We start from the raw sequence: 10,601 nt of genomic DNA, 5'->3' as shown, positions 1-10,601 counted from the left end.
ACTATCAAGTAAGCAAATGTTGGCCAGACATGCTTCGTATTAAGAAATACCCGGATTGACGTCACATTTCTCAGGAAGGTTCCTGTAAACAAACTAAATTAATGGCTTTGAAAAGAAAATTTTGTACATTGCGATCTGGTTGGGGACCGAAGCCAGGCCTCTGGGGTGGGAGATCAGAAGGCTTCCTCGACGCCACGGTGACTCCTCGGTTCTGGCTTACTAAAGGTATGCCAAGTGCGTGCGTGATTGCACACGTCACTTCGCAGCCAACTGGTTGACTAAATGTGTGGCTTACTGCGGGCGTCATGGGCACGGGACGGCGCAGCCCATGGGGAGGAGGTTACGCCACGTCATGAATGTATATAAATGAGCGCGTCCATGACATTCCGAGGTCAACAAATCGTATAATGCTTACGCTTTTCCACACCTAAGAGTCTGAAGTGTCTCTCCCATATATTTTCAATGCGAAACATTTCTTGACGAACATTTGCCACTTTGACAGTACTGATCTATCTGTCCTTCTATCTATCTACATATCTAAACGCGTACATCTTCGTGCACTTGATATGTACCAAATTTGACATAGTATAACAATGTATGACGAACATAACTGAGAGGTTATGACATGAATCTCATGACATGCGTGTCATGTAAGTCATGAAACAGGCGCATTTGTCTGGGTGAATCATGGTCGTTTCGATAACTTGGTATCTACCAAAATTGGCACAGTATGACAAGAGTGTATGACGAGCACAAATGATAGGTCATGGCATAAATGTAATGAAATTCGTGTCATGTAGGTCATGAAACAGCCGCCTAAATTGACAATGACTGAGCAAAAAAGATTAACACTAAAAAACACTGGAATGGCTTCGGACGTCGGTACTAAGTGAAGGAAACACTAAAGGATAGTGCTGGAAGTCATAGTCATGACCATGACCCAGCAAAAATGACAATGCTCAGCGGAAAAAGGTTACCACTCAAAACCAATGGAATGGGTTAGGATGCCGACTAAGAAAAGGAAAAGGCTAAAGGTTGACGGCCGAAGTCATAGGCATGAGCATGACTCAGCAAAAATGAAGATAACTCAGCGAAAAGGATTAACACTCAAAAACCACTGGAATGGCTCCGACGTGGGTACTAATTTAGGGAAACACTAAAGGAGGGGGTAGAAGTCATAGTCATGACCATGACTCAGCAAAAATGAGACAACTCAGCGAAAAAATATTACCAGTCAAAACCAATAGAATGGTTCGGATGTGGTACTAAGTGAAGGAAACGGCTAAAAGTTGATGACCGACGACATTGTCACGAGCATGACTAAGGCTTTCGCCTTAAGGTCTCTTAGGCGTAGCTAAAGGGACTCCTGAGGACTCACGCATTGAATGTCATGGCATGCGTGTCATGTAGTTCACGAAACAGCCGCCTCCATCTTGGTGCTCTAATGGTCGCTTCGTTAACTTGGTAGGCTCCCACCACACTGCTTCGCATAATCGATTCCCACAGGGTGTGTCTGCCAGGTTCTTTTTTTTTCAGTTTCGAGAGAAAAAATATTTCTGCGATATTTTCGTGACGTTTCTAATCGTATTTCAAACGTAATATTTGGCACGCAATGTTCCTGCGCGTCCACACTAGCTACAACTAAGATGTTATACGAAGTTTTCCTTGCAGTTGGCCGTTAACTTCTTCCACGCGATGCACAATCCCTCCCGCCATTTTTACTAACCGGCTCGACGCAGTATGTGCCATAGAGTTTCACGCAATTACTAGAGGGAACTGTGGCTAGTGTCTGCGTGAGCTACATGCAGGGCAGTTCGGCCAGCAAGGGGAATGACAGGTAGTTCATGGATCTGCCTAAACTTCCGTCTTTCTGGCTTTAAATGGCTTCGTGACTTTGCAAGGTGATCGTATTTAAGAACGCACTGCGTTGCAAATAATTGAATCACCATTGTTAAAATTTTCAAATGGCACGATTCGAACACCTGACGTCTAGCACCGAAGTCCGATACTGAATTCATTGCGCAACGGACGCATAAACTAGCGGAACCACTGCAATTGGCAGCGATTACGTGCTTGCAGAGTCTTATTACCCATTGCGTTAAAAAAGTGTACATTGCTTTGAAGTGTAGGCCATTTAGGCCCAGATAAGGAGTAATAAACGCAGCCACAACAACATCTGAAGCCCCAGCACGAAGATCAGACAAATCCATGTGCTACCGAGAATTCAAACTGTGGATGAACGATCGCAGCGCCGGAGTTCTTTATAGTTGTAATTGTAGGAAACTCTGTGGTGTGCGCCAGTTGAGCGCATGGTTGCCGGCTAAATTTCCAGCCACGAACTCGCATTTCCGATCGGCACTAAATGCAAAAGCGCCCATGTACTGATATTGCAGCGCGCGCTGAGAGGAAGCGTTAGATCGACGCCGCCTTAAATTTCCCCATTTAAATACAGGTAAAACACAGAAATTATTTTTTGATACAACATTCAGCCAATGTTAATAAAATTTGGTGCATTTAGGAGCCAAATTTAATTTCAGTGTCTCTAGGAACAGAATTTTTAAATAAGGCCTGAAATATTTAGGAAACGTTCCAAAAAATGGTAAGTGTCAGAAAAATTGAAGCACGATCGAACTTTAAAAATCTCTAGTTCAACGTGAAAGCAATGTTGTGGTTCTGTTAACTGCATCTATTAGAGCAAATAAAGCGGACCAATTCGATATGTAAACTTACAGCCTACGTAGGATTGTTACAATATTTACGAAGGTATTGCAAAACTCACACTGACTAATTATTGGCATAATTCAGAGTAGTTTATATATAAATATATATCAATTTCGCCCACTTTAGATGTCGCAGTAGGTTCAGTTTACAGATTGGTGATATCGGTATTTATTACTGAGCTAAAAAGTTGAAAACTTCGTAAAGAAACTTTTTCTCATTTTCAAGTTGAAACAATTTTCGTAAGGAAAATTACGGTATAAATAAACATGTGGCAGTTTCGCCCGAAAGGCGAAGCATCGATTGCAGTAGCGAATTGGTAGGCAGCCATACGAAGTAAGGATAGTAGTTTTGTCGGCCGCATAAACTTGTAAACGTTGGCTGACTAATTAAATTAACAAGCATGGTGTCAGCTCGCACAAGCAAATGTGACCGCGGTCACTCTCATTGCTGTCAAAAGGCTGGCGGGAACAAGCGTGGTTGCCGCAGCGAGAGAAGTGACCTTTGTGCTGTCTGTTGCTTCAACGCAAACTGAGCAGCGAGAACACAGCATATGCGAAGCTACGAGCCACCGGCTCACTTAGTATGTACCCGTATGGCGTGACCGCGCGCGGCCGCACCGTACGCAGCTGCTGCCGAAGTACAACGCCTCCCACGCACCCCAACTGCCTCCCCTCCCCCATTGCCAGGCGCGCGACGGAAGACGGCGCGCTTCCGCCCTGCTTTACTCCCTTGTGCGAGAGAGATTGAGCCGCGATCGTCGGCTCACTCGCATGCTTTCAGTCGCACATGCAACATACGGCACGTGAAGACGGTGTTAGCACCCTTGGACTTTTCACGGACCATCACGGTGACGGCAACGGCAAAAAATGCGTCTGAAGTGTCCGTATAATTGATATCGCAATGAAAACAACTGCTTCTTGTAAGGTCACTACATTTGAAGTTTTTAATTTAATACCCCTTTTACACGGGCACTTGCGAGGGCCGGTAACGCAAACGGTAGTGGAACGCCGTAACTGTGGTGGCTGCGCTCACACGGCACGTTCCATGTTCAGTCGCTTCACTTTCGTTTGGATGATTTATCACGCGACTCTTGAAAATTTTTACCTCGCCAACTCGATAAAAAAATTATTTTCTGTGCTACATGCTGTATAGGGTGTTTTTTTAACTATTTGCAAGAGTTGCTTGCAACGCTGTCCAGACAAAGCGTTTTCGCGCCGGAGCGCTCGCCTGCAGCGGGGACACGTTGCTCCTAGGAGCTTCCATCTTGCCTATTTGAGGACGGGACGGACGCAAACGGCGGCGGAACGGAGACCGGCGAGTTCCGTCGTGTAGATCGCCGTTGGGTTTCCAATGACGCTGATGATGATGATGATTTATTGGCATCCCCTTTGAAACGGGGTGGCGACAAATAGTCACCTAGCCTGCTTGATTGACCTAGTCGATCGCGCTGCCGTATAACTCCGCCTAACGGCCGTTAAGGCCAACTGCCGTTTTCCTTAACGACGGTGAAAGTGCCCGTGTAACAGGGGTATAAATGCAACAAGCTTTCTAAAAAATGGTACAGTGATTGCCGAATAAAATACATTTCTCCGGTACCATGTATTAAGATCGATGCTCCTGCACAATAAACATTTTAACACCCTTAAGGGTGTTAAAATGGGTGTTTCCGCATTTACACCCCCGTGCACACCCTTTTAGCACCCATTTTGTTAAAAACACCCTATCATATGGGTGTATACGGCACATAAGGTGTGAAGTTGCTCAAAGAAGGGTGTTAAATCGACGTCGAAGGGTGTTGAACACAAGGATGCATGCATAAATCTGGCCATAAGAACGCGCATACGTCCGCGCAATGAGCCATGTGTCTATGTATGTCATTTTTTTCTAAGATACTGATGTTACTGGCATGACGGGCACTCCAAAACGTATTACCTTGAAAAGTAGACACATTCACATGCAATTTCATGAAATATCATTAGATTTAGTTCTCACTGTGATACTACAGTGCAATTAGACACCTTTAATACAAACTGCAGTAATTGAATGAAAACGCGCAAGCAACTCGCAAAATTTTGCAGGAATTTAGCGGTGCCCTTAACAGCCCCAAAAAAAGTTGCGAACCCCGGTGAGATGTCTTTTTAAGCGATTCAAAGTAGTAATTAGACACGCCGGCATAAAAATTAGGCTAATTCACTTGTCAACCAACCAAGTCAGACAATCCTGCTTACGTAATTGAAGCTCATCATCGATATAGTTCATAAATGATTCTTTGAATGCCAAGAACTGATGCCGCTAATTGCTTCAGTGTAATGAATTCCGGACTATGGAAATATGAAAAACCGAAACATGTACTGCGAAAGAGCACAACTGTCACTCCTTTGGTAGACGCCACGAGTGATGTGAACGCTTGCGCCTCACACGTGGCACGACCAATAATGTAGCGCTTTTATCGAGCCACGATCTCGCTGAAACTTTATGCTGTGAACTGGCATGGTCTCCTTGATCGGACGCAGCTGGTATTTTGATCGTACCTGTAGAAGCGCGCTGATCGGCTCACTCACGGTCAAGATTTCTGCGATGCACTCAAAGTCATGCAGCCCAGACATCGTAAAAAAAAAAAAAAAAACGTAACGCTCGACAGGACACGTATTCGCCACTCCCAGCTCACCGGTACAGCTAGAGACCACAACGAAGTGGCAGCAAGCACGCGGCCACGCCAACAAGCAAAGCTGTGAGAATAAAGGGGCAACGGCAGATAATTTTTATAGTTCGACTGAGTTCGGCGCAACGCGATTTACGCGGCTGCGCCCTCCCGACTGAAAAGCGACCGGAACTGACGCTACGACGCTTTACCGTTGCCTAGACAACCCGGCGCGCGGCAGGGTGGGAAGGCGGAAGCTGCTACGTCACCTCATTGACTCTTGCTTCAAAAGATGCGTTGTCTCTTCTTTGTCTGTGTCCGCGTCTCGCGCTCTGGGAAATAATTTTAAACGTGTGATTGGTTTTATGTGCGGTCTAATCAGAGACGTGGTCCGTGCGTTGTGTATTAATCGTGCCCCACCTCAACTCAAAGCCTTGGCACGCGCTGGAAGATGGATCCACGGAAGCAGATACGAGCAGTTGCAACGTGCCCTGTGTCGGCGGTCGGTATACTACTGTCAGTATGGCAAGTTTCAGGCAAGTGTCCGTTCATTTGCTGTTTCTTTATTTGATTACGTGTTATTGTTGGCTGTAGAAGTATCTCATTGTGATCCGATAGCATATTTCACTAATATAAGCGCAAAAGCAGTTAGTTGCACGCAGTACTACGGCAAGATGGCTACCTCGATTGCCCCCGTGTGACTAGCAAGATGGCTACCTCGATTGCCCCCGTAGCCCCCGTGTGACTAACCTTTCTGTGGCCACGTCGGGCGTGGTGCGCCTGCATAATCGCCGCTTTGTATTTGAGCGCTTGAACTATCGGAAATGTGGGGTTCTTGCGAGTTCAGCGCGGCTTATAACATGGTCGTTCGTTTTGTGTCGAGTAGAAGTGACGACTGGCTTCGCCTTTCGAAAGTACCGGCGCAATATTGGCTCTCCCTCGCGCGCCCGCGTACTGCTGCTGCTGCTGCTTGCCGGACGCCTTCTTCAGCATGTTTTGGGCTATCTTTCTCTCTCCGTTTGTGTGTGTGTGTGGTGTGTGTTAGCGCGCGCGTACGTGTTTTGTAAGCGCTTTACGTGTGCGTGCGTGCGTCCGTGCGTTTTTTCTGAGCGCTGTGTACGTGCGTTCGTGCAAGTTTTTTTAGTGTTTTGTATGTGTGCGTGCGCGCGCGCGCGTGCTTGTATGCGGGTCTCTATGTGCTTGCGCGTGCGTGCGTTCGTGCGTGTTTTGTGAGCGCTTTGTATGTGCGCGCGTGCCTGTTGTTTGAGTGCTTTGCATGTGTGCGTGCGCGCGCGCGCGTTGCTGCTTTGCGAGCGCTTTGCGAGTGCGCGTGCTTGTATGCGGGACTCTATGTGCTTGCGCGTGCGTGCGTTCGTACGTGCGTGTTTTGTGAGTGCTATGTATGTGCGTGCGCGCGCGTGCTTGTGTGTGTGTGTGTGTGTGTGTGTGTGTGTGTGTGTGTGTGTGTGTGTATTGAATAAAGTCGGTAGTTTTACACGCAATAAACTTCTTCAAAATTGGTGCAGCGGCTGTCCCCGCCCTGAAAACCGAGTTTGGTGTCGAGCCACTCTGGAATATATGGAGGCGCCGGAGGACCAGTGGAAGGTGTAAGTTTCCTCCTTTTTCCCCCTCTACCCTGATGAATTCACTTCCTTGATTGTTATTGTGAAATAAACGTTTCATCAACAGCATAAATACATGAATCAGAAATCCGGAAAGTGTGTTTCACGATTACACTAATTTCGATCGTGAAACGTGTACCTTGGGTTAGCCCACATTTCCTTGAAGTAGGCAACTGCTTATGAGGCGGCGGCGGGCGAAATACTGCCGCCCTTTTCGCCCGCACAAAAAATGTTTTGCCTACAAATCGAAAAACGCCAGTGTCCCGTGCATTGGGGGCACGTTGAAAAACCTCTAGGGGTCAGGATCAATCCAGAGTCACCCGCTATCCCGTGCCCCATAATCAAATAGTCGTTTTGACACGTAACACTCCCAAATTCAAGGAGACAACTGCTTAAATTGTGAATAGCTGGTTATTTGCGATATTCCGCATATAGCAATTGGTTTAAGCAGCTTTTACTGAAGATATGAAGTGCTAAGATTTAGGTCTCTCTGGGGTGGTTGTCATGCCCTTCGAAAATTGTCCTCTATAGCCCAATTAAATTCGTAAAAATGAAATTTATAAGGCATGCCCTCGGACTCGAGAATGTGTTTGATTGAGCTGTAGGTTTAATTGAGAAGGTTGCAGTGAGTCCAATAAATTTTTTTAATGCTTTCTCAGTAGGAGTGTCAAAGTGTAAAAACAAAAAAGCATATGTGTGTGTGTAAATTGTTGAAAGCGAGTCATGTAGTGCAGGTGTGCGTGTGTGTGTGTAAGACTTCGCTCCTCGAAAGGGCAGGACTTGTGTAAAGTGACTTGTTGAACAACACTTTGCAAATGTGGTGAACATGGTTTAAATAATGGATTTGAAACCTGCAAGGAGTTGCGACATTCTAACGCATTCCTCTTGCATTTACCACGGATTTGCCACTGAATTGTACAACTCTCTGGTGCTGTTTGGCCATAAAAGGCAAGGAAACAATAATTAATCAAATTTGCTTCATTGACACTATTTATAGCCAACATAGTAGCCCAAGTCACTAGTGTGATCGAGTATATATTTGCAATGTGGCACTAAGATTACTCATTACATTCAACTTAGCCGCTTTGATAGCTGGTAATAAACTTAGTGAGCACTAAAAGAAATATTAAACAATAGAAATACCGCTGGCACAGCTCTGGCAACAGTGTATGAGCAGGCAAACGTATATGTGTGTGGAAATTTCAATGCAATGAACTTTCACTACAACATCTGTGGTATGAGGCTTTTTTTTTCTCAGTAAGCTGTACCGAGTCCATACTTTGATTTTTCTCTTGCCAACCAAAATCACCTTTATTGCCAGTGATCTTGTCTCTCGTTCTGGTAGCATTTTTTTATGTGGAACTAAAAATGTCATTTCTTGCAGGTCATCCAGATGACAGCCTCACAATTCGCAGCCTTTGTGCTCTCCATCAGAAACCCATCAGGGGCAAGCCACTTATGTTTGCCTTCAGACAAGACAACATTGTAAGTAGATATAGGCGTGTAGTCGAATATTCTGAAACAAGTTTCCATTTAATACTGTGAGGCTCCTTTGATATCCTTAGGTTCATATTTTGTGGAGTTGTGTGTATGCAGTTTTTAGATATTGCCGATGGCACAGTGCACATTGCAGATATGACGACTATGAAGTATATACTTGCAATTTCATCATTGCCTTTCATAATGAAGTTTTTCTTTTGTGCAAGGATATTCAGAGATTGGGGCATTTCAGCATCATATTCTGTATTGTGCATCCAGTGCTCATTTCAAGTTACCCTCCTCCTACCAATTTATTTGCGGGAAAAGAGTATTTGTTTGCCCTCTGCAATGCGATTCTTATTTGCTCATTGCGTCAAACTCCTCTACCTTCAATTATCACATAATTATCACAACCTCAAAATTTCGGCTGTTATTGTTTTGAAAACAGTATCAAAATCAAAATGTGCTAGATTGCTATCAAGACTGCAAGGGAATTGATGAAATTGCTAGAAACCGTGGCTTCTTATGGTAGTTGAAAACCTCTTTTGAGCAAACCATGTGCCTATTTCGTTTACTGAGCTGCTCATGAAATTCGCAAGCATGTTTGATTAACACAGTCGTTACAGGAGAAGAGAAAAAAAAAGTATAACAGGAGCACTTTTCATGAGGATGCAATGCTTTTGGATATGCTCCAGGTGGCAAAATGTTCATTTAGGAGAGACCTGGAATCGGAGAGGGTGGGGCAGGGAGACAATTTGCAGCCATTGTGACTCATGCATGTAGTGGCAACACAGGATGAGAAATAGTTGTGGCACTGCGGTCTAGTAAATAGGTCAGCACTTACATAAACTCACCCACAGTGAGGCGGAAACGGAGGATATGTTGTCCAATAAAGATGGTGCTTTTAGGAGACAGCAGGAAATTTTAGGCTCTAGTTGAGCAGATACAATATGAAGGACCACGTAAATTGTTGGAAGCCAAGATAAACTGAGTAGAAGTACATACGTCACTGTTCAGAGCACAACAGTAGAAATTCGGAGCATCAGGAAGGATTGTAAGTATAAATAAGGGAATAGTACTTGTCAGCGTATTGCCTAACTAACAAGGGCAAAAAATAGTTGGCAGGACGTTCTATATTTTCCAGGGAAATGTGCTGAAACACTGATTCTTACTCAGTCAGTAAAGAAATATACAACAATAAATAAAAATAACTACGTATACAGAAAAGGCCTTATAGACTGCAGTGTTGGACATTGTTGAGCTAGATGCAATTACTGCTTTGCTACTGTAATGCAGGGCAGGTGAGAATGCAGTTGGGGGTTTCGTCATTTTCGTCTGTTGTGCACTCTCTCTGTACAATAGTGCTCTTCGTCTCGGAGTGTATAAATGTTGAATTCAAAACAATTCTCATGCCTTGAGCACAGCAGTCTTATTGTGTCTTCTCCCATGAAGTCTTCTGCTGCAGTGCTTCTGAAGTGTAATGCACAACTACATTGCAGATTTTATATTGTGAGTTTTATATTGCGGTCACATCTATGCTCCTAGAGAAATGCCATTGCTAAGAGATGTCGTTGGTAGAGTCTACATTTTATGCACTTATTTTCCATAGTGAAAAGGCTACTGTATATTCATTTTTGCTTCTATGCCATTTTGTATTCACGATGACTTAGTGATCGCGGTTTCTAAATTTGAAAACTGGAACTTTTGCCCAATTGAGCTGTGCCTTGTGTTCAGTCACAATAATTAGGGGTGTTGTTTTCAGAAGCTTGTTGCCTTAAATTACCCGCAGTGTATAGGATCGTAATGAAATGTAGAGTCAGCTCTCATATTCTGTTATTTTGCTAATGCAGGAAGCAGGATTCCAGCACAGCCATCTCCTGCACTTATGGTCAAGATGCTCAGACACTGGAGTCCCTGTTCCTTGTGGTTAACCGTGAACAGTATTCTTGCTTTGATGAAAGCTAAAGGTGATTTCCTGCATAAATTAGGATTTTGCAGCTCAAATGTATACACTTTATTCTAATTTGAAGCAACTAATATATGCTGTTTAATACTTTTATACTGTTTGATACAATCATTTCTTGTTGGAAAATATTAAGCATGATGTTTAACATTTATTTATGCATTACTGGCTGATG

General features: G+C 44.3%; 1 long non-coding RNA gene across 1 annotated transcript; it reads left to right on the top strand.

Annotated features, from left to right (window-relative positions):
* The first annotated feature begins 6,872 nt into the window (after positions 1 to 6,872).
* LOC125944514 (uncharacterized) lies at positions 6,873 to 10,400 on the top strand. The gene is made up of 3 exons (XR_007466252.1): positions 6,873 to 6,969; positions 8,369 to 8,469; positions 10,314 to 10,400. It is a non-coding gene; the product is annotated as an uncharacterized LOC125944514 (long non-coding RNA).
* The last annotated feature ends 201 nt before the right edge of the window (positions 10,401 to 10,601 follow it).

This window comes from Dermacentor silvarum, chromosome 3 (genome assembly GCF_013339745.2).
Source record: "Dermacentor silvarum isolate Dsil-2018 chromosome 3, BIME_Dsil_1.4, whole genome shotgun sequence".
Taxonomy (NCBI): Eukaryota; Metazoa; Arthropoda; class Arachnida; order Ixodida; family Ixodidae; genus Dermacentor; species Dermacentor silvarum.
This window is presented reverse-complemented; position numbering and strand designations above follow the sequence as displayed.